Here is a 24471-nt window from a genome sequence, read left to right on the forward strand (position 1 = left end):
TAAAGAGCTTCTGCACAGCAAAAGAAACTACCATCAGAGTGAACAGGCAACCTACAGAATGGGAGAAAATTTTTGCAATCTACTCATCTGACAAAGGGCTAATATTCAGAACCTACAAAGAACTCAAACAAATTTACAAGAAAAAAACAAACAACCCCATCAAAAAGTGGGCAAAGGATATTATTTCATTTTTAAAAGTATTAAACTATGCTAACTTCTTTTTAACCACACATAACATTTAGGACCCAGAGCCTAAGGCATCTAGCCACCTGGTGGAGTATACCACCTGTGGGATTTGGAATCGATGAGAATATACACTAATTGAAAATTGATTCTGCAGTCAAAATATGAAATCATAGAACATTAGAATTGTTGGAAATATTAAAGATTACATAATTTTTCTTCTAATAAAACCCAACATCTTTTTATATACAGTATTTTAGTTGAATACCTCCAATGACAGAGAGCTCATGATCTGGCCTGACAGGCTATTTTGTCATTCATTCTTGTTAGTTAGAATGCTTTTTCTTTTTATTTATTTATTTTTTGACGAAGTTTTGCTCTTGTTCCAGGCTGGAGTGCAATGGCATGATCTCGGCTCACTGCAACCTCTACCTCCCTGGTTCAAACGATTCTCCTGCTTCAGCCTCCCGAGTAGTTGGGATTACAGGCATGCACCACCATGCCTGGGTAATTTTGTATTTTTAGTTTAGACAGGGTTCTCCATGTTGGTCAGGCTGGTGTCGAACTCCCGACCTCAGGTGATCTACCTGCTTTGAACTCTTAAAGTGCTGGTATTACAGGCGTGAGCCACCGCGCCCAGCCTATTTATTTTTTAATAGAAAATATCACTTGTATTTATTTGTCTTCATGTTTACCTCTGGAGAAACTCATAAGTTTAGTGATTCATCTACATAATAAGCCTTCAAATATTTGAAGGAATGTGTTTGTTTCCCCTATAATCTTTTTGTCTTCTGGTTAAACAGTTGTAGTTCCATATTTATTATTCTGATGTCATGCTTTTTCAGAATCCCCATAGCATTTCTTTCCTCTAGTTGCATTCTATCTTGCCAATGTTCCTGCTGCCAGAATTGGATCCAGCCCGGTGTTCCAGACATGATCAGCTTAGTGAACTCTAGTACTTGCAGGCTGTCTGAACACCAAACTTCTAACACATTCTGTATAGTATGAGTTAGCTTTCTGTAGCATTTCCACAGTGCTGACTCCTCTTAGGTTTGTGGTAACTGAAAGCCCAAGAATTTGTATCCTTTCCCGCATTGTAAAACTTTTTTTTTTTTTAAGCTGAAAGCAAGGCAAAAAGAAAGCTTAATTACACAAGTTGAACACAAATACATTCTGAATTTCAGAGGTTACTCGTAAAGCCAAAGCCCTTTTGAAATCCATATCAATTCAGTTTCTCTTTGGAGGTAGATCCTGGTATGAGTTATTAGGGGTCCTTCCAGACCTTTCTGTGCATTTACGTAGATAGATAGATATCAGCAGAAATGTGTAAATTGTGTATGTGTGTTTGTGGTTAACATATCATTTTTCAAGTTTTCTCCTTGCAACATGTCCTGGAAATCTTCTGCATAATATATTTCACAGTGTAGATATTCTGTAGTTTTCTTAGCAATTCTTCGATTATTTCTGGTTTTTAAAATCATCATAAGCAGCATCTCCTTGTACGCATGTACAAGTGCTCCTCTAGGGTAGATACAAAAAACTGGGTGAGTGATACATACATGTTTATTTTAAAATGTAGATCTCAGACATGAAATTTGCCCTTGTTAATTTTGACCTAGTGTTCGAATCTGCCCAGATAATTTTACATCTTGATTTTGGTCATCTGTTGTAATATTAAGCCCTCTATACCAGTTTTGCATCATCTGCCCATAGTATAAGCATATCTTTGATCTCCTGATCTAAGGAAATGATTGTTTTAAAAGTCAAACACGACAATCAAGGGACGAGCTCTGTGACCATTACCAGAGACCTGCATTCCACCTAAAGCTCACTGTATTCTAACAAACACTTTGGTCCATACAGCAATTCTACCCAACTATACACTCATCCCATTCATTTTTCACCATCTTATACGCAAGAATTTCATGGAGGACATTTGTAAAAGGCTTCGCAGAAATCCAGACTCACCTTCTATGACATTCTCCTATCTACTGTAGCGGGACTGTCATGGAGGGAAATGAGAACACCACACATTGCTCCTGGGCAAGTGCTATTTTTATTTATTTATTTATTTATTTATTTATTTATTTATTTATTTTTTGAGGTGGAGTCTAGCTCTGTTACCTAGGCTGGAGTGCAGTGGTGCGATCTCGGCTCACTGCAAGCTCCGCCTCCCGGGATCACGCCATTCTCCTGCCTCAGCCTCCCGAGTAGCTGGGACTGCAGGCACCCGCCACTATGCCTGGCTAATTTTTTTGTATTTTGAGTAGAGACAGGGTTTCACCGTGTTAGCCAGGATAGTGTCGATCTCCTGACCACCCATCTCAGCCTCCCAAAGAGCTGGGATTACAGGCGTGAGCCATCTCACCTGGCCACATGTGTTATTTAAATAGATCCTAGTAACACTTGAATGAGCAATGTGTTTATGTACCTCCATGCAAGAGTGTATTCAGTCTCAAAGATATCAAGAAAAAATCATCTGTCCCCTCCCAGTTGCCTGTCTTACCTATATGTTCTCAGTCTAGTTGCTCTCCCAGGGAAACTGTCTGATGGCTGAGACATAGCTGCTTTAATGACAAGCTCACGGGTTATATTTCCAATGTTATTCAGGCTAATTTGTCCCACCCCATCATAACATAACAGAGGTAAACGGTCTGGGCACAGTGGCTCATGACTGTAATCCCAGCTCTTTGGGAGGCCAAAGCAGGCAGATTGCTTGAACCCAGGAGTTCAAGACCAGGCTAGGCAACATAGGGAGACTATGTCTCTACTAAAAATACAAAATCAGCTGGATATGGTGGCAAACACCTGTAGTCCAGCTACTCAGGAGGCCGAGGTGGTAGGATCCCTTGAGCCTGAAAGTGAGCCAAGATCAAGCCACTGCACACCATTTGGGCAACAGAGTGAGACCCTGTCTTCTCTTTCCAGATCTACTAAGAGAAGACCCACTCCACCTCTCAGAATGCCCTACTCCCTGCGGAGGGACCTGCTCAAGTGTTGACTGATAGACAAGGCTTTAAGATAAGCTTTCTCCTTAACAAAACACTGGGCTCTTGAAGTCTTGGTGAGTGAAGGGACAGAGGGTGGGGCTGATTTTCTGAGACAATGCACTCTCTTGTATTGAAGCAAGACAGGCCCATTTCAAGGTCTGCTTCCACCACTGCAGGGAAAATACCAGAAACCTGGCAAGGCTAGAGGCACCATCAGTTTTTCAACCTTTAACAAAATTTCAACTGTTAACAAAATTGAGGAGTGAGTAGTCTTTAGTGTTTTCTGTTGATAGACAAATTCTCAGCTGCCACCAGTATTCTGACAAAATAATAGGAATTAACTAAGAGGTCATATAGCACAGTGGTCTAGGCATGGGAACTCAGCTGAGTTCAAACAGTTTGAACTGAGTTCAAATCCCAGCTCTGTTACCCCCAGCACCTTGCATTGGACAAGGTACATAACTTCTCTGTTAGGCGGACAGTACAGTCATAGTTGGGAGGATTCAATGCGTGAAAAGTGTAAGAGGCCTAAGATAGTGTCTAGCACGTAGTGTTCGACAGATGTCAGCTATTCTTTAAACACAATTTAAAAATATTTAGAAGATGTCTTGCAGTTTGATTTGGGGCTCTCTCTGGAATCCCTCCCCACCTCTCCTGGTCTCTCTCCTCTCCGTGTGCAGCCTTCCTTGGATCATTTCTTCTGCTGCTGCTCTGGATCTGAATTGTTCCCTCTGGGATGGTTTCCATGGGAAGGGAAGCTGGAGTGGCTAGGATCTCTAGGGTCTTTACCACTCAGGGACCAGCAGGGAAAACATACTGCAGGCACTCAGGGCATGGCCTGGTGAGGCAGCTCTTGGGGGCACTCACCGTGGAAGGGCTCTGGCAGGGCTGTTCTGTAGCATCAGTGACACCTGGCAACTGCATTCGCCAACCCGGCTCCTGATTCCGAAGATCAAGAGGCCCTCTGGGCAAAGGGCCTGTTCAGTGTGGACTTGATCACAGGCTGCTGGCCACCAGGGAAGATAGAAGTCGCCGACTTGGCTGTGACATTCACCCCAGCCTTAGATTGAGGGCAGGACCCTCTCACTCTGTGGTCACCCTTTATTTTCTCATCTCTTATTTAAAAAGAAGAAGAAAAACAGAATCTCTGGACAACAGCTAAGGCAGGCATCCAGAAGTAGGAATACTTTTCTGTAAGTATATAATGTAATCATTCAATCAATCAGTCACTCAACCAATAAAAGGGGAAGGAGAAAGGCTAACCCTGCTGGGGACTGTGATAGAGCAGCTGGGTCTAGACAGATAGGCCCTGGTGGTGGGCCTGCCCAGTGACCTTGACTCTGACTCCATGATCCCTTAACACAGAGGTAGTTCCTTTCCCTCTCCTTCCCAGGAATAGAAGCACCCTCCACCCCCACTCATTGATAATGCTCTCAGATCAGAACTTTTTGTGTTAAAAACCCAACAAGTGTTCTCCTATATGAGTGGCCCTTTCTCTTCTCCCTTCAGGTGGGGAGGGCTCAGGTTTTTTTGTGTCCATAAACCTGGTCAGTCTCCCGCTGGTGCACAGAGGCTCAGGCCCTCTGCTCAGGGGAGGGGCTGTACCCTGCCTGGCTGCAGTGCAGTGCATTTGCAGCAGATTGTCCCTCCAACCCCATAAGGCTGCCACCTGCTGGCATTTCTGAGCTTTGACCGGCCAAGAAGGTTCTGCTCAGGCTAGGGGAAGTGGTGAGGGCAGGTCTGTGAGCCAGAGATGACTAGTGATGGTTATAACAATTGCATTTCATACAGCACCCTCCAGCTTTCATGACACCCACACACAGTTCTTTCTTGATATCCACAGCATGCCAGAGAGGTATAGAGTACTGCCATGCCCAATTTAAAGATAAGGAAAGGGGGCTCTGGGGTGGGACCCTCAGGGTCTCTGACAACAGTGCTCCCACTCATGCCCCTGGATGTGGCCGTCTCACTAGCACTCAGACCCAATAGCAGATGTGCCAAGCTCTGTGACAGATTCTTTACATGAGCCATCTCATTTAATCTCAGAACAGCTCTGTGAGATTAGAGTCAGCACTGTTTTTATAAGGTAAGAAAAATGAGACTTAGAAAGATAAAGTAGTCCAGGCACAGTGGTTCACGCCTATAATCCCAGCACTTTGGGAGGCTGAAGTGGGAGGATTGCTTGAGCTCACAAGTTTGACACCAGCCTGGGCAACATAGCAAGAGCTCACCTCTATTAAAAAATCATCATACTAAAGGTCAAGGTTAAGTAATTTGCCTAAACTCACAGAGCTTGCTAGTGGAGGCAGGGGTTAGGAACTGTGACCCTATGACGTTTGCACCCCACCCTACTCTGCTTATCAGTACAAATCTGGTCTGGGACATGTGTGTGTCCATGCGCATATGTAGATATCAGTCATACACATGATGCACACATATACTGGTCTAGCTGGTGGGCACCTGCACCTGGAGGTCCATGTTTGGGAATATGTGCACATATGAGTTACACCCACCTGGACAGGCATCTGAGGATGCGTTCTTGTGCATTATGCTGGTGTGTGTGGGTCTCCACCTCACTCTACAAGGCCTCCCTCCCAGTGGACAAGCACTGGAAGCCCATGGCCTGGCCCAGGATTCTCACGGGCTCTGGGGTGCTGCTCACCCTGGGGCGCTGGCACCCATTTGAAGCAAGGAGAAACTAATCGTTGCTATCCTCCAGCCCTCCTCTTGCCTGCTGGGCTCCTCTCCTTTGTCCTTCTCCCCAGTGCCCTCGTGCTGTCCCAGGCAGTGCTGGTGCAGGTACCTTCCTGGTTGCCTTAGCTCTTTCACTCCTCTCTCCTCCCTGGCCATGCATCCCATAGCCTCCCAGCCCCCCTCCTCAATGCTCAGGCTCTCAGAGGGCACAGACTCAAGGGCAGGGAGTCTCAAGTTTGGAGAATTTTGAGTTGAGGGTGTTCCTTTGCTCAACAAACTGTGGTTAGAAACCTCATGGGTGCCAGGCCCTGGGAAGACTAAGAGGTCCTCAGCGTGCCCCGAGTTCTCAACACTCAAAAAGGCTTATGGGCTTTGGGTGAGCTTGTAGAATAACCATGTGAAGTCACCCTGCTTCTGCCAGGCTGCTGGCCAGGGTCAGGCCACTCTTTTCCGATTTTTAAGCGCAGCCTTGTGGGTGCTTGGGTTGACATGGAGCAGGAAGATGAGATGTCCGAGGGCTGTGTCTGCCTGGCAGTCCTTTCAGCATCTCCTCAGCAGAGTTTCTCCTGTCACCAGTAGAACACAGCCCAGATGTAAACATCAGGAGCAGACGCTGCCCAGATGGCTGCTTTACCCCAGCTGGACTCCTCTGAGGCTTTGGCAGTGGCCAGCCCTGTGCCCCAAGCTGGAGGAAGCCGACTCTCCCCACGGGGGAAGCAGGTAAGGGCTTCTGTCACTTCCCATGACCTGTGCTCAAGCTGGGGAGCACAGACTCAGATAAGCCTCTCAAGGGCTCCTGCCCAGTCCAGCCCCAGGCCTTGCCCTGTGGCACCCAGCAGGCTACGGGGTCAGAGGAAGGTGGAGGACTTGGGATACCAAGGCTGACCCATTAAGTGGAACATCCGGTGGTGGGGTGATCTGGTGGTAACCATTCCTACAACCATACACTGAAATCTCTGCTGGGCCTTAAAGACAAACCGTGGGTTCATTTGCAGCCTACAAAGTTCATAGTGGCCTCCTGCGTGGGACCCACACGTCAGATCACCTAAGCTGCTGGAACAGGGTCTTGGGGCCATCTTCGACAACTGCACATACCCCGTTACAAAATCAGGGCTGGGGCCGGGCGCGGTGGCTCAAGCCTGTAATCCCAGCACTTTGGGAGGCCGAGGTGGGCGGATCACAAGGTCAGGAGATCGAGACCACAGTGAAACCCCGTCTCTACTAAAAATACAAAAAATTAGCCGGGCGCAGTGGTGGGCGCCTGTAGTCCCAGCTACTCAGGAGGCTGAGGCAGGAGAATGGCGTGAACCCAGGAGGCGGAGCTTGCAGTGAGCCGAGATCGCGCCACTGCACTCCAGCCTGGGCAACAGCGTGAGACTCCGTCTCAAAAAAAAAAAAAAAAAAAAAAAAAAAAAAAAAAAAATCAGGGCTGGGGCTGAAGATGAGGCCGCATCCCAGGAGCTGCCACAGAGCATACAGGGCTGTCATCCTACATACTGAAACTTTCACAGACAAACAGAGTCCTTTTGTCTCTGCTAACGAAGCCCTGAATAAGAGTCCCACTGGTTACAAAGCCTTGGATCCTGTCCCACCCTGAATCGTCTACCTCTTGGATGGGTTTTATATGGAAAAATCAGTTTAAAGAACTAATTTCCTGACAAGTATCAAGTGTTTCAAGTATTCCAGCTGGAATTTTGAGCTGAGTTTTTGTCATTTCCCTTTTGGTTCCGTAGACAAGAGCTAGGAAGGAAAGAGAGGCAGAAACTACCCACCCATACCTGCCTCACAACCCTAGCAGGGACAGGCAGGATCTGCCCAGCCCTCTGCCCCTGCACACCAGACCCCCTGGCTTCCTCCCAGCCATCCAGTCGTTCCCCTCGAAAGGCACCCTGCCCTGGGTCTAGGTCGCTGAAGGAGCGAGGTCTTCCAGCTGGGATAGTCTAAATTTTATGACTGTCCCCACCTGGCCCCAGACAGTCTACCTGTGGACCTCCTGGTGCACGCCTCCTCTCTGGCCTGGCAAACTTCCCACAGCCCTTTGCTTGGCTCTGTCCCCACCCCACCCTTTCTTGCTCGGCCTACTCAACAGCTAAGCCTTATCACATTTGCCAAGCCTCAGCCCTCCTTTTCCATCCAAATCCCAAAACAAGCTCATCTCCTCTAGGATGTCTGGCTTGAGTAACATAAGTATTATCTCAAAGTGCTTCTCCTTCTATACAGACAAGATCATCAGCAGGTATTTTTACACATCACCGGTTTCCATTCTTTGTACTGACCTAGGGAGTAAGCGTGTACCTTCTCCCCATTTTGGAGGCAGAGTGGCCTTCCTGGTAATAACTAGTTCCTGGTAATAACTAGTTCAAGCATAAGGCAAAGGCAGTTGATGCGTTCTGAGTGGACTGCTAATAACAGTAGGATGACCAGCAGCCCAGAAGCATCCCATCAGCTGACTGCAACAGGCATGTCATTGAGCTCAGCTGAGATTAGCTTTGCCTAAATCAGCAGAACTTTATAGGAGACCCAAAGACTCCTAAGAAATAATAAAACTGCTTTTTAAAAAGTAGCTATTTTTAATAGTTATTAAGTATTGTGTGGCTTCCAAGGGTAGGTCTTAAAAGACACTGCAAGCTCCGACCTGGGCTCCCTCTTCGATCACTAGCTCTGGGGAAGCCAGCTGCCATGCCGTAAAGACACTCAAGCAGCCCCACAGAGAGGTCCACAAGGCAACGAGCTGAGTCCTCCCACCAACAGCCAGTGAGGATCTAAGCCTCCTGCCACAGTCACGGGAGTGAGCCTTGGATGCGGGTCCTCCAGTGTCAGTCAAGCCTCCGAGACTGCAGCCCCTGCCAACATCCTGACTGAAACTGCAAAATCATCCAGCCAAGCTGCTTCCAAATTCCCAGCTGGGAGATGATAAACGTCTCAAGCTGCTAAGTTTCAGGGTAATTTGTTACACGGCAATAGATAACAAATGCGTTCCCTCTCTCCCCCTGCTTTTCCAACTTTAATCCATTCCTCCTTCCTTCATACTCACCATAGGCCACATAATGGGGGAACAAGGATGCGACAAGACAGGATTCTGGGGAACTGAGCTCAAAAGGGAAGGTTCTAATGAACACTTGCTCTACTGAAGTGGAAGAAGCAAAAGCTTGTGAGTAGCACCGAGCCTGCACTTACTTTACCTGGAAGTTGTATGCCATGAACCATGTTGTTGTGAACATAAAAACCAAATGTGGAGGCCCTTTCTCCTCTGCAAGGAAATAGTACACCTGATATTACTTAAACAAGCAAGTGATAAGCCTTACCTGACATGCTGAAAAATGACATGTTGGGGATTTTACTGTAAGAAACAAAATACACATTGGCAGAAATGTGGCATTTGGTAAAAAGTGGCTTGAATTCTTTCCATCTGCTACACTGATTTTCTCACACATCACCAAAATCAGAAAGCAAACCCAGCTCCGAGCGGATGAAATATGGAAACAAGTGTGAAGAAAGCAGGCCTAAGGAGCTCAGTGACTCAGAGATTAGCCACTGGCATCTCACTGCTGGGACCCTGGGCATTATATGGTGTAATGCCAGTAGCAGGGAATAAAGCTCAGAATATTCACTGTCCTCAAAGGATTTAATTAGGAATAAGTGAGATTGTGAATATAAACTTGTTGGTATGCTAAAAAGCATCTTATAAGAGGTTATGATGCTCCTGTTTTGAAGTTATAAATTTTTTTTGCCAATTTTGTCTACTTAAAGTTAGTAAATTAAGTCACTGGTATCATGTGAATTTAAAAATTTTCACATATTTTTGTGTCTGACTTTATGCCAAGAGTCCAAATAAAGAGTATTTAGTTAGTAATCTGGATAGCATAGCAGATACACATATCATTAGATTATAGACAAAATAGCTATACTTCTGAGAGAGTTGTAAAATTGCTGTTTACCATTATGGAAACTGAGATGAAGAAAGTCTTTGTAAATTGTACCTTGTAACCTCAGCAATCTAGTAGCTAAGTTATCAAATACTGAAGTTATGTAGAATGTTAAAACAACAGTCCTATTTAGAAATCTAAGCACAAATGGTTTGGAGTCCTCATCCAAATAAGTAGCCATCATTGTCTCTCTATACATGTATTTATGTATACATGTACTGGTAAGACAGAAAGAGCTACAACTATGTATTAAATGAGATAATATGTTTTGTAAAAATATGAATACATACACTTATGTACTGTACATATATATAATTACATATACATATGTATTACATATATATGAATACATATATAGGTATATTGTATATACATACACATATACTTACACATCTTCATGAGACCAATGCCAGGTCTCTATCCCAGAACAATTATGTTGGAATATATAGGATGACTGTGGCACTCATGCATAGTAAAATCTCCCCGGGTCATCTTAATCAGGGCTGAGAACCACTGCTACACCTCTGCAACTGAAAGTCCTCTGAGTAGCTCATATTCTGTATGCACTTAAGTTACACTGGCTCATATGTGTCTATTCAGACTAGAATGACAATACTAATGGCAATATGAAAAGTCTTCATCTGATAAACTAATTCACTGAACTTTTCATTGCCTCCTAGGAAGGTACAACAGATATCAGTTACCTCCTGGTTTCCATTGTGGTGGGTGGAGGCACAGTATACTTTATGATGCCAAAAATGGTGTGATGGAGGGCCTTTCCTCTTTTACCTAGTCTCTATATTGCTTTTCATCTTTCTCATAGCCACATACTAGACCTCTCCAAGTCTGGACTGACAATTTTATTTTTAGGTATTTATTTGTAGTTTTTGAGACTCTAAGCCCTCATCATCTTCCACGGCTGCTCCAGAAATTCTAACCTTCTTAGTGGTCCTAGAGTCCAAGGGAGCCTTCATGAGTTATGACTCCCCACACCTGTCTCTTCTCTGGGACTGTGTAAGCTTTGGTGGTCTGGAAGATAGTGAGGAGGTCTATGTTGCAGGTGAATTGAGCAGGGGGCAGGAGACAGGAGACACAAAGAGGGAAGAGAGAGACAGTGTTTATTCCCAAGTAAATGCCACAGCATTGACTAGTTAAAATTTCAATTCCCCTTATATTTTAGAAGATTTAGAACTACTAATAAATGCTAATTCCCATGGAGTTCTCACATTAATGGAAAACTCAAAATGAAATACTGATTGGATATATGCTAACATGTTGGTGGTCATCACGCAGATTTCAAACTAAAAAGTACTGTTTTGATTTCAAATTACTGACCAGTTTCTCACCTTTTATACTTAGAATAAAATGTGTCAAAGGCAAACGGTATCCAAACAAATGTTTTGTAGAATCTAAGAAAGGACATTTCTGAGGACATTGAGCCCTTATAGGAACATATGCATATTCAGCCCTCAAAACTAAAATCAAGCTATCTGTGAAAAACTTTTGTGATGTGCCACTTTATATTACTGAATGCAACTTGTGTTGTCATTACAAATGATCCAGATACATGTTTTGTAGAATCCAGAAAATAATATTTCAGAGGTTTGAGGCCTGTATGTAAATATGAATATGCAGTTTTAAAAATTATAAACAAGCTGTGTGTGAATATGGTTTGTGTTGTGCTGTTTTCTATCACTGAGTGGAATCAATGCTTTGATTGAACAGATTCTAAACATGTGTTCTGTAGAAATCTAAGAAATGACATTTCAGAGCCCATTGAGCTTTTAGAGGAACATACAAATATCCAACCCTAGCAAGTAAAAAGAAGCTATCTGTGAAAGAGCTTTGTGACATGCTGTTTTATATTTGGAGACTGAACCTGGGTTTTCATTAAACAAGTTCCAGTCACTCTTTTTGCAGAATCTAACAAGTGACATTTCTTAGCCTATTGAACCCTTATAGGAACATTTGAATATACAGCCCTAAAAATTAGAAACAAGCTGTTTGTGAAAGTGCTTTGGAATGTGCAGTTTCATAATACAAGATTGACCTTTGGTTTTGATTAAAGAGGTTCCAAACAATTTTTTTAGAATATAAGAAGTGACATTTCTCAACCTATTGTGCCTTTATAGGAACATATGAATATCCAGCCCTAAAATTTACAAACAAGCTATCTGTGAAAACACTTTGTGATATGCTGTTCTGTATTACAGTATAGAACCTACCATTTGATTAGACAGGCTCCAAGTACTTTTTTTTTTTTTTTTTTTTAAGGCACAAAACCTTTACTCATTAAAAGGGAAGACAACTTTCCAAACAATTTGTCTCTTGCCTTTCCCTTCTTTTTTTGGTAGTTTATTTGCAAGGCAAACAAAAATCTTTCATTATCCTTTACTGTTACATAAAAATCTTGTTCAAGACAGTCAAATTTCATCCTTGCATCAGTCTACTATTAATGTCATCCCCAATTTTTAGTAATACCTTATAGATAAATCTATCCAATCTTAACTAGTTTGAACATGAGGTGAGATTCTTGTAAACCTTTTATAACCCTTTACAAATTCTTGTTAAAGAGCAGACCAATGCCTTAAGAAAACCTTGTTGTGCTTTTATTTCAAGGTTCAATTTAAAGAAAAATCAAATAATATCCCTTTGAATTTAATCAGTATGTTCACACAGAGCATTTATTTTATAAGATTAATTTTTACAAACCATCCACAACTTGTTCAAACCTTTAGGTTTATCTTATCTAATTTCAAACAAACACCCAGCCTTAATTTATTACAATTATGATTCGTAGACTTTCACCCAATTACGTAAAATTAAATTCACTCTTGGTTGAGGAAGAGAGAGAGGTAGCAGAGGATTAATCCAAATGATCCTGGTGTCCACTACCCTTCAAAGCCAGACCCTGGTGGGGCAAGTCCTGCCAAGTCATCAGGTGCTGATTAAACGCAGAGGACTGGGTGGGAGGCAAATTCCTAAAATGTGGTTCTTTCCCAGAAACATCTTATAATCTAGTTCAGCGCCTTGCAGCTCCAACTCACACCAGAATCACCTGGGAGCTTCTGAAACCATTCTGACCCTGAACTCCACCCTAAATAAATCAAAACTCTTGGTCCACAAACTGAAGAAAAAAGTTTAATCTCCATGGGACATTCTAATGGGCAGCCAGAGAGGAGATCCACTGATCTAGGTTTTTCATACATCACTTAAAAATTTGCAAATTATAAAATATTTCATTAAAGTATGAAAATTTGAATCAGTTTGGGTTTTTTTTGGGGGAGGGGGGTGGCAAAAGACCTTAAGGAAAAGATAAGATTGTAATTCAATTTCACAAATAATCCACAACTTAGTATAGTCTTTGATGGAAGCAACACGCCCATCTTAGTCTGTTCAGGCTGCTGTAACAAAATACCACAGTCAGTCGGGTGCGGTGGCTCACACCTGTAATCCCAGCACTTTGGGAGGCTGAGGCAGGCGGATCACGAGGTCAGGAGATCCAGACAATCCTGGCTTACACGGTGAAACCCCGTCTCTACTAAAAACACAAAAAAATTAGCCGGGCGTGGTGGCGGGCGCCTGTAGTCCCAGCTACTCGAGAGGCTGAGGCAGGAGAATGGCGTGATCCCAGGAGGCAGAGCTTGCAGTGAGCCGAGATCGCGCCACTGCACTCCAGCCTAGGTGACAGAGCGAGACTCTGTCTCAAAAAAAAAAAAAAATACCACAGTCTGGGTGGCTTATAAACATCAAACATTTATTGCTCAGTCCTAGAGGCTGGGAAGTCGGTGATCAAAGTGCTGGTTGATGTGTGCTTGTGAAGGGTCTGCTTCCTCAGAGCCCACACCCCTTGAAGTCTCACACTGTGGAGAGGATGAGGTGTCTCTCTAGGACCTTTCATAAGGCACTGATCCCATTCATGAGGGCTCCACCCTCATAACCTCACACTTCCCAAAGGTCCCACCTTCTATCAACTTGAGGGTGAAGATTTCATCATATGAATTATGGGGAGACATAGACATCCAGACTGTAGCACTTTCCCACCCCTTTTCACCCACAATTCAGAACGGAAACGATGGTCTTTGACTTACTTGATGGACTTCATAGTTCTGCTTGCCCAATCTCAAATACTCTCATGTTTCCAATTATCTTTTGTTATCAGTAAACCAAATTGTTTTTTCTCCTAAAGATTCCCGTTACATTATTAATGATTTCTCCTTGATGTTTTAGGAGAAAATGAGCCTGGTGAAGTGGCTCACACCTGTAATCCCAGCACTTTGGGAGGTAGAAATGGGAGGATCACTGAGTCCAGGAGTTAGAGACCAGCCTGGCAACATAGTGAGACTTTGCCTCTACAAAAAAATAGAAAGAATTAGCCAGGTGTGGTGGTGCACACCTGTAGTCCCAGCTACTTGGAAGGCTGAGGTGGGTGGATTGCTTGAGGCTGGGAGGTCGAGGCTGCAGTGAGCTGTGACCCAGCCTGGGCAAAAGAGTGAGACCCTGTCTCTAAAAAAAAAAAAAAAGTGTGTATATATATATATACACACACACATATGTAAAAGAAAAACATGTATATAAAAGAAAATTAAGTATGAGACCAAACAAGGTTCAGCTTTGTTTGTTGTGACTTGAACAAGGCTGGTGACCTGTCGGTCTCATGGCAGAAAACACAACCCAGAGAAAAATCAACACTGCAGTTTTGTTGTTTTTTTTTAAAAAAGAAACCTTATAATTAACAAAATTCACATTGTACAAAAGTACAATGATAACTGTACACTTGTTTCTCTGCAAATGTCACTTGGTAAATTACTATCATCTTTTATAGGCAGGCATAACTGGACACACTTTACAATCTTTCTGATAAATATATCGCCACTTTGCATCCAGCTTGGATAACGCTCTTCAGGACGGCATAGGCTGGAGCCAATTCGGCATCATGTTCAAGGCCTGTGTCATGGTGCTCAAGCTCTTCATCCCGAAATTTCTTTATCACCTGAAGAAGTTCCTCGTGTTTTTCAGGGTCCTCCTCCATCAGCTTCCTGATCTGGTTGTTGTAGTGATGTGCTATGCTCTCTTCCACCACCACGGTGCAGGCCATTGCACCTTCCTTCCCGAGCAAGGCGGTCCCTGCCCCCAGTGCAAACCCCAGCACATTCCAAAAGGGCATCAGAACTGTCGGCCGGACCCTGAACGTAACCATCAACTCACTGAACTTTTTCAAATGGTCCTTTTCTTGATCCCACATTTTCTGAATGACTGGCCCGACGCTTGTCCGACCCAGGACGGCCATCTGCCCGGCATAGATGCGGTTTGCTCCATATTCGCCTGCATGATCCACCCAGATTATTCGATCCACAACTGCCCAATTGATATTGTCTAAGGTCATTCCTGAACTGCGAAATCTGACAATGATCCTTCTTCCATAAGCTGAGAGCGACCGCCGGGCGCCCGTGCGCAGCCGCCACAGGCAGGGAGCCGCCGCCGCCCTGGCGCAACTCATTGCCGGCACAAAAGAGCAACCCACTTCGTTGAACGGAGCGGGCCAGTACTCCAAGTACACATTTTTTAGAATTCATGAAGTGACGTTTCTTAGCCTATTGAATAATTAGAAAAACATGCAAATATCCAGCCCTAAAAACTGGAAACAAGCTATCTGTGAAAATGATTTGTGATGTGCTGTTTTATATCACAGAATGGAACCTAGGTTTTGATTCGAGAGGTTCAAAACAATTTTTTTTAGATTAAGAAGTGACATTTCTGATATTATTGAGCCATTAGAGGAACATATGAATAACCATCCTTAAAAACTAGAAAGAAGCCATCTGTGCAAAGACTTAGTGGATGTGCTGATCGTATCACAGAATAGAACCTTGTTTTGATTCAATAGGTTCAAAACACTAATTTTGTAGATTCTAAGAAGTGACTTAGATTCTTTTTGAGCTTATTGAGCTCCTGAGCAGCTGGGATTACAGGTGCATGCCACCACGCCCAACTAATTTTTGTAGAGTCTACGAAGTGACATTTCTGGGCCCATTGAGGCCTATTAAAAAGAAATGAATATCCAACCCTGAAAACTAAAAATAAGCTATCAAGGAAAACGACTTGCAATGTGTTGTTTCATATCACAGAACGGAACATGTGTTTCAATTCACAGAGTTCCAAACATTCTTTATGTAGAATCTATGAACTGATATTTCTGAGCCCATTGAGGCCTATTAGGAAATAACAAATATCCAGTCTTAAAAACTAAAAACAAGGTATCAGTGAAAGCACTTTTTAATGTGCTGTTTCATTTCACAGAATGGAACCTGTGTTGTGAGTCCCCGGATTCCAAACACTCTTTTTGTAGAATCTATGACGTGACATTTCTTATCTCATGGAGGCCTATTAAGAAAATATGGGGCAGGGTGCAGTGGCTCATGCCTGTAATCCCAGCACTTTGGGAGATTGATCTGAGGCAGGCAGATCAATTGAGGTCAGGAGTTTCAGACCAGCCTGGCCAACATGGTGAAACCTTGTTTCTACTAAAAATACAAAAATTAGCCAAGTGTGGTGGCAGGCAACTGTAATCCCAGATCCTCAGGAGGCTAAGGAAAGAGAATTGCTTGAACCCAGGAGGCAGAGGTTGCAGTGAGCTGAGATCATACCACTGTACTCCAATCTGGGTGATAGAGCAAAATTCAATCTCAAATTAAATATATATATATATATATAGATAGATAGATATATATAGAATATCTAGATATATATATATCTATATCCCTAAAACTAGAAACAAACTGTCTTTCAAAATCCTTTGCGAGGCTGGGCACAGTGGCTCATGCCTGTAATCCCAGCACTTTGGGAGGCCAAGGCAGGTAGATCACCTGAGGTCAGGAGTTCAAGACCACCCTGGCCAACTTGGTGAAACTGGTCTCTACTAAAAAATATATAAAAAATTATAATATATAATATAATATATTAAAAATATATTTTAAAAAATTAGCCAGGCGTGGTAGTGCATGCTTGTAATTCCAGCTACTTGGGAGGCTGAGACAGGAGAATCACTTGAACCAGGGAGGTGGAGGTTTCGGTGAGCCAAGATTGCACCATTGCACTCCAGCCTGGGTGACAAGAGTGAAACTCCATCTCAAAAAAAAAAAAAAAAGAAAAAAAAGAACTGAAAAGAAAATCCTCTGTGATGCACTTTCTATTATAACAGAATGGAACCTGTATTTTAATTCACCAGGTCCCGAACACTCTTTTTGTAGAATGTACAAAGTGACATTTCTGAGCCGATTGAGGCCTATTAGGAACAAATGAATATCCAGCCCTAAAAAGTAGAAACAAGCTATCTGTGAAAATGCTTTGCAATGTGCTTTTCAATATTACAGAATGGAACCTGTGTTTTGATTCACCACACCTGGTTACAAACACTCTTCTTGTAGAATATACAAAGTGATATTTCTGAGCCCATTGAGGCCTATTAAAAAAAAAATAAATATCCAGTCCCAAAAACTAGAACAAAGCTATCAGTGAAAACGCTCTGTGATTTGCTGTTTCATATTGCAGAATAGAACCTGTGTTTTGGTTCACCAAGTTCCAAACACGCTTTTTGTAGAATCTACAAAGTGACATTTTTCATCTCATTGAGGCCTATTAAGAAATATGAATATACAACCCTAAGAACTAGAAACAAGCTACCTGTGGAAACACTTTGTGATGTGCTTATTTATATCAAAGAATGGAACCTGTGTTTTCATTCATCAGGTTCCAAACATGCTTTATGTAGAATCTCTAAAGTGACATTACTGAGCTTATTGAGGCTAGACAGGAAAAAGTGAATAATCAGCCCTAAAAAGTAGAAACAAGCTATCTGTGAAAATGTTTTGCAATGTGCTGTTTTATATCACAAAGTGGAACCTGTGTTTTGACTCACCAAGTTCCAAACTCACTTTTTGTGGAATATACTAAATGATATTTCAGAGCCCATTTTGGCCTATAGAGAAAAAATTGAATATCCAGCCCTAAAATCTAGAAACAAGCTAACTGTGAAAATTTTTTGTGATGTGCTGTTTTATATTACAGAATGGAAACTGTGTTTTGATTCACCAGGTTTGCAGCACTCTGTTTGAAGAGTCTCTGAAGTGACATTTCTAAGCCCATTGAGACCTTGAAAGAACATACGAATATCCAGCCCTAAAAATTAGAAACAAGCTATCTGTGAAAAGACTTTGTGATGTGCTGTTTTGTATCACTGAATGGAACGTGTGTTTTGATTCACCAGGTTCCAAACACCTTTTTTTGTAGAATCTACAAAGTGATATTTCTGAGCTCTTTGAGGCCTATTAAAAAGAAATGAATATCCAGCTCTGATTGTTTTCTCACCTAGCTTGTTTTTAGTTCTCAGAGCTGGCAAGAAAACCATTTGTGATGTGCTGTTTCATGTCACAGATGGAACGGTTTTTCAATTCACCGAGTTCCAAACACTCTTTATGTAGAACCTACAAAGTGACATTTCTGAGCACATTGAGGTCCCACAGGAACAATGGAATAACCAGCCCTGAAAACTAGAACCAGAGTATCTGTCAAAACACTTTGTGATATGCTGTTTCATATCACAGAATGGAATTTATGTTTTGATTTACCAGGTTTGTAAACTCTTTTTGATAAATCTATGAAGTGACATTCTTAAGCTCATTGAGGCCTTACAGGAACGTATGATTATCGAGCCCTAAAAGCTATAAACAAGCTATAAGTGAAAACGCTTTGTTATGAGCTGTTTCATATCACAGAATGGAACTTGTGTTTTGATTCACCAGGTTCTAAACACTCTTTTTTGTAGAATCTACAAAGTGACATTTCTGAGCCCATTGAGGAGTATTAAGAAGAAATTAATATCTAGCCCTAACAACTGAAAACAAGCTAGCAGAGAAAATGATTTGTGAGGTGCTGTCTCATATCACAGAATGGAACTTGTGTTTTGATTCACCAGGTTCCAAACACGCTTTTGTAGACTCTATTAATTGACATTTTTTAGTCCATGGAGTCCTATTAGAAAAAATGAATATCCAGCCCTAATAACTAGAAACAAGCTATCTGTGAATATGTTTTGTGATGTGCTGTTCCATATCTAAGATTGAAACCTGTGTTTACAGAAAAAAACAGGAATAGCTCTAGGAGTCCTTACACAGGTCCGAGGGACAAGCTTGCAACCCGTGGCATACCTGAGTAAGGAAATTCATGTAGTGGCAAAGGGTTGGCCTCCTTGTTTATGGGTAGTGGCAGCAGTAACAGTCTTAGTATCTAAAGCAGTTAAAATGATACAGGGAAGAGATCTTACTGTGTGGACATCTCATGATATGAACGGCATACTCACTGCTAAAGGAGACTTGTGACTGTCAGACAACCGTTTACTTAAATATCAGGCTCTATTACGTAAAGGACCAGGGCTGCGACTGTGTACTTGTGCAACTCTTAACCCAGCCACATTTCTTCCAGACAATAAAGAAAAGATAAAACATAACTGTCAACAAGTAATTGCTCAAAACTATGCCGCTCGAGGGGACCTTTTAGAGGTTCCCTTGACTGATCCTGACCTCAGCTTGTATACTGATGGAAGCTCCTTTGTAGAAAAAGGACTTTGAAAAGTGGGGTATGCAGTGGTCAGTGATAATGGAATACTTGAAAATGATCCCCTCACTCCAGGAACTAGTGCTTAGCTGGCAAAACTAATAGCCCTCCCTCGGGCACTAGAATTAGGAGAAGGAAAAAGGGTAAATATATATACAGTCTCTAAATATGCTTACCTAGTCCTCCATGCCCACGCAGAGATATGGAGAGAAAGGGAATTCCTAACTTCCGAGGGAACACCTGTCAAACATCAGGAAGCCATTAGGAAATTATTATTGGCTGTACAGAAACCTAAAGAGGTGGCAGCCTTACACTGCTGGAGTCATCAGAAAGAAAAGAAAAGAGAAATAGAAGGGAACCGCCAAACGGATACTGAAGTAAAAAGAGCCGCAAGACAGGACCCTCCATCAGAAATGCTTATAGAAGGACCCCTAGTATGGGGTAATCCCCTCTGGGAAACCAAGCCCCAGTGCTCAGCAAGAAAAATAGAATAGGAAACCTCACGAGGACATACTTTTCTCCCCCCACAGATGGCTAGCCTCCAAAGAAGGAAAAATACTTTTGCCTGCAACTAACCAATAGAAATTACTTAAAATCCTTCACCAAACCTTCCACTTAGGCATTGATAGCACCCATCAGATAGCCAAATTATTATTTACTGGACCAGGCCTTTTCAAAACTATCAAGCAGATAGTCAGGGCCTGTGAAGTGTGCCAAAGAAATAATCCCCTATACTGCAGGCCATACATTTCAGTCCCTGTATCTTTAACCTCCTTGTTAAGTTTGTCTCTCCCAGAATTGAAGCTGTAAAACTACAAATCATTCTTCAAATGGAGCCCCAGATACAGTCCATAACTAAGATCTACCACAGACCCCTGGACCAGCCTGCTAGCCTATGCTCCAATGTTAATGACATCAAAGGCACCCCTCCCGAGGAAATCTCAATTGCACAATCCCTACTACACCCCAATTCAGCAGGAAGCAGTTAGAGCAGTCGTCAGTCAACCTCCCCAACAGCACTTGGGTTTTCCTGTTGAGAGGGGGCACTGAGAGACAGGACTAGCTGGATTTCCTAGGCCAACTAAAAATCCCTAAGCCTAGCTGGGGAGGTGACTGCGTCCACCATTAAACATGGGGCTTGCAACTTAGCTCACACTCAAACAATCAGATCACTAAAATGCTAATTAGGCAAAAACAGGAGGTAAAGAAATAGCCAATCATCTATCTCCTGAGAGCACAGTGGGAGGGACAAGGATCGGGATATAAACCCAGGCATTCGAGCTGGCAACAGCTACCCTCTTCGGGTCCCCTCCCTTTGTATGGGAGCTCTGTCTTCACTCTATTAAACCTTGTAACTGAAAAAAAAAAAAAAAACAAAAAACAAAAAACAAAAACACCTGTGTTTAAATTCACCAGGTTCCAAACACCCTTTTTGCAGAGTCTATGAAGTGCTATTACTGAGCCAACTGGAACGTATTAGGAAACAACTAATATCCAGCCCTAAAAACAAGAAGCAAGCTATTTATGAAACAACTTTCTGCTGTGCTCCTTAGTATCACAGAATGGAACCTATGTTTTTATTCATCAGATTCCAAACATATTGTAGAATCGATAGAGTGACATTTCTGAGCCCATTGAAGCCTGTTAAGAAAAAACAAATACCCAGTCCTAAAAACTAGAAACAAGCTATCAGTGAAAACGCTTTTTGATATGCTGTTTCCTATTACAGAATGAAAACTGTGTTTTGATACACCAGATTCCAAACACTCTTTTTGTAGAATCTACCAAGTGACATTTCTGAGCCCATTGAGTCCTTATAGGAAAAAAATGAATATCAAGCCCTAAGAAGTAGATATAAGCTCTCTGGGAAAATGCTTTGTGATTTGCTATTTCATATTACAGAATAGAACGTGTGTTTTGATTCACCAGGTTCCAAACCTGCTTTTTGTAGACTCCACGAAGCCCATTGAAACCTACAAAGAAAAAATGAATATTGAGTCCTAAAAGCTGGAAACAAGCTCTCTGTGAAAACACTGTGTCATGTGCTATCCCATATCTCAAATTGGAACCTGTGTTTTAAGTCACCAGGTTCTAAACACTCTTTTGGTGGTATCTACAAAGTGACATTTCTGAACCCATTGAGGCCTATTAGGAAAAAAACAAATAGTCCTAAAAGTCAGAAGCAAGCAACCAGTGAAAACACTTTTGGATTTGCTATTTCATATCACAGAATGGAACATGTGTTTTGATTCACACTCTTTTTGTGGAATCTAAGAAGTGACATTTCTGAGAACACTGAGGCTTTACACAAACAAACAAATATCCAGTACTAAAAACTAGAAAAAAGCTATCTATTAAAATGCTTTGTGATGTCATATCACAGAATGAAACCTGTGTTTTCATTCACCAGATCACAAACACTTTTTTTGTAGAATATAATAAATGACATTTTTGAGCTGGTAGAGACCTATTAGGAAAGAACAAATATCCAGCCCTGAAAACAAGAACAAAACTATCTGAAAATGCTTTTTGATGTTCTGTTTTATATCACAGTAGGAAAACTGTGTCTTGATTCACCAGGTTCCAAAAACTCTTTTTGTAGAGTCTATGAAGTGACCTTTCTGACCCCATGGAGGTCTTACGGGAACATGAAAATGTCCAGCCCTAAGGAGTAGAATCAAGCTCTCTGTGAAAACAGTTTGTGATGTGTTGTTCGTATCACAGAATGGAACATGTGTTTTGAATCACCAGGTTCCAAACACTCTTTTTGTAGAATATATGAAATGACATTTCTTAACCCATTGAGGCCTATTAGGAAAAAATGAATATGCAGCCCTAAAAACTAGAAACAAGCTATCTGTGAAAACACTTTATGATGTGCTGTTTCATATCACAGAATGGATGTTGTATTTTCCAGGTTCCACACATCCTTTTTGAGGAATCTATGAAGTGACATTTCTGAGTCCATTGAGGCCTTACAGGAACATAAGAATATCCAGCCCTAAAAACTAGAAACAAGCTGTCAGTGAAAACACTTTGAGATGTGCTGTTTTATGTCACTGAATGGAACCTACGTTTTGATTCACCACATTTCAAACACTCTTTTTGTAGAATCTACAAAATGATATTTCTGAGCCCATTGAGGCCTATTAAGAAAAAACAAATATCCAGCCCTAGAAACAAGCTATCAGTGAAAATGCTTTGTGATGCGTGGGGTCATATACAAAATGGAAACTGTTTTGATTCACAAAGTTTGAAGCACTCTATTTGGAGAATATATGAAGTGACATTTCTGAGCCCATTGAGGCCTTACAGGAACATACATCAACTAGCCCTAAAAACTAGAAACAAGCTCTCTCTGAATATGCTTTGTGATGTGCTGTTCCATATCTCAGATTGGAACCTGTGTTTAAATTTACCAAGTTCCACACACTTGTTTTGTAGATTCTACAAAGTGACATTACTGAGCCAATTGGGGCCTACTATAAAAAATCCAGCCCTAATAACAAGAAACAAGCTATCTGTGAAGACACTTTCTGATGTGCTGTTTCATATCACAGAATGAAACCCATGTTTTGTTTTTCATTTTTTGAATTTTTTTGAGACAAAGTCTCACTCTGTCACCCAGGCTGGAGTGCAGTGGCATGAGCTCGACTCACTGCAACTGTCTACTGGGTTCAAGTGATTCTCCTGCCTCAGCTTCCCAAGTAGCTGGATTACAGGCACCTGCCACCACACCTGGCTAATTTTTTGTGTGTGTTTTCTGTAGAGATGTCATTTCACCATGTTGGCCAGGCTAGTCTCAAACTCCTGACCTCAAGTTATCCACCCACCTCAGCCTCTCAAAGTGCTGGGATTTCAGGCGTCAGCCACAACACCCGACCAGCACCTGTGTTTTGATTCACCAGATTCCAAACACTCTTTCCATAGAATCTACACAAAGTGACATCTCTGAGCCCACTGAGGTCTATAAAGAAATAACAAATATCGTGTCTAAAAACTAGAAGCAAGCTATCGTGAAAACACTTTTTGATGTGTTGTTTTATATCACAGAATTATACCTGTGCTTTGATTCACCAGGTTCCAAAACCTGTTATGTATAATCTACAAAGTGACATTTCTGAGCCTATTGAGGCTTTACAGGAATGAATGAATATCCAAGCTATCTGTGAAAAGGCTTCGTGATGTGTTGTTTCATATCACAGAATGGAACCTGTGGGCTTTTGTTTTTTGTTTTTTAAGATGGAGTCTTACTCTGTTGCCCAGGCTGGAGTGCAGTGGCACAATCTCGGCTCACTGCAAGCTCCGCCTCCCAAGTTCATGCCATTTTCCTGCCTCAGCCTCCCGGGTAGCTAGGACTACAGGTGCCCACCACAACACCTGGCTAATTTTTTTTTTTTTTTTTTTTTTTTTTTTTTTTTTTTTAGTAGACACTGGGTTTCACTGTGTTAGCCAGGATGGTCTCGATCTCCTGACCTTGTGATCCACCCACCTCGGTCTCCCAAAGTGCTGAGATTACAGGCATGAGCCACCATGCCCACCAGAACCTGTGTTTTGATTCTCCAGTTTCCAAACACTCTTTTTGTAGAATCAAAGAAGTGACATTATTGAGCCAATTTAGGCCTATTAGAAAAAAAACAGATATTCATCACTAAAAACAAAAACCAAGCTATCTGTGAAAACACTGTTTGATGTGCTATTTCATATCACAGAATGGTAACTGTGTCTTGAATCTACAGGTTCTAAACACTCTTTTTGTAGAATCTACCTAGTGACATTTATGAGTCCATTGAAGCCTCACTGGAACATTTGAATATCCAGCCTAAAAACTAGAAACAAGCTATCAGTGAAAATACTTTATGATATGCTGTTTCCTATTGCAGAATACTAACTGTTTTGATTCATGATGTTTGAAGCATTCTTTTAAAGAATCCATGAAGTGACATTTCTAAGCCCATTGAGACCTTACAGGAACATACAAGTATCCAGCACTAAAAACTAGAAACAAGCTATCAGTGAAAACTCTTTGTGGTGTGCTGTTTCATAGCACTGTATGGAGCCTGTGT

General features: G+C 42.0%; 1 long non-coding RNA gene and 1 pseudogene across 1 annotated transcript in view; one reads left to right on the plus strand and one right to left on the minus strand.

The window, feature by feature from the left end:
- Positions 1-24471, plus strand: part of LOC105470244 (uncharacterized) — a 138902-nt gene that overhangs the window by 92280 nt on the left and 22151 nt on the right. The window lies entirely within an intron of this gene.
- On the minus strand, positions 14516-15326 carry LOC105470243 (5-demethoxyubiquinone hydroxylase, mitochondrial pseudogene; annotated as a pseudogene).

Source organism: Macaca nemestrina, chromosome 2 (assembly GCF_043159975.1).
Source record: "Macaca nemestrina isolate mMacNem1 chromosome 2, mMacNem.hap1, whole genome shotgun sequence".
NCBI classification, from domain to species: Eukaryota; Metazoa; Chordata; class Mammalia; order Primates; family Cercopithecidae; genus Macaca; species Macaca nemestrina.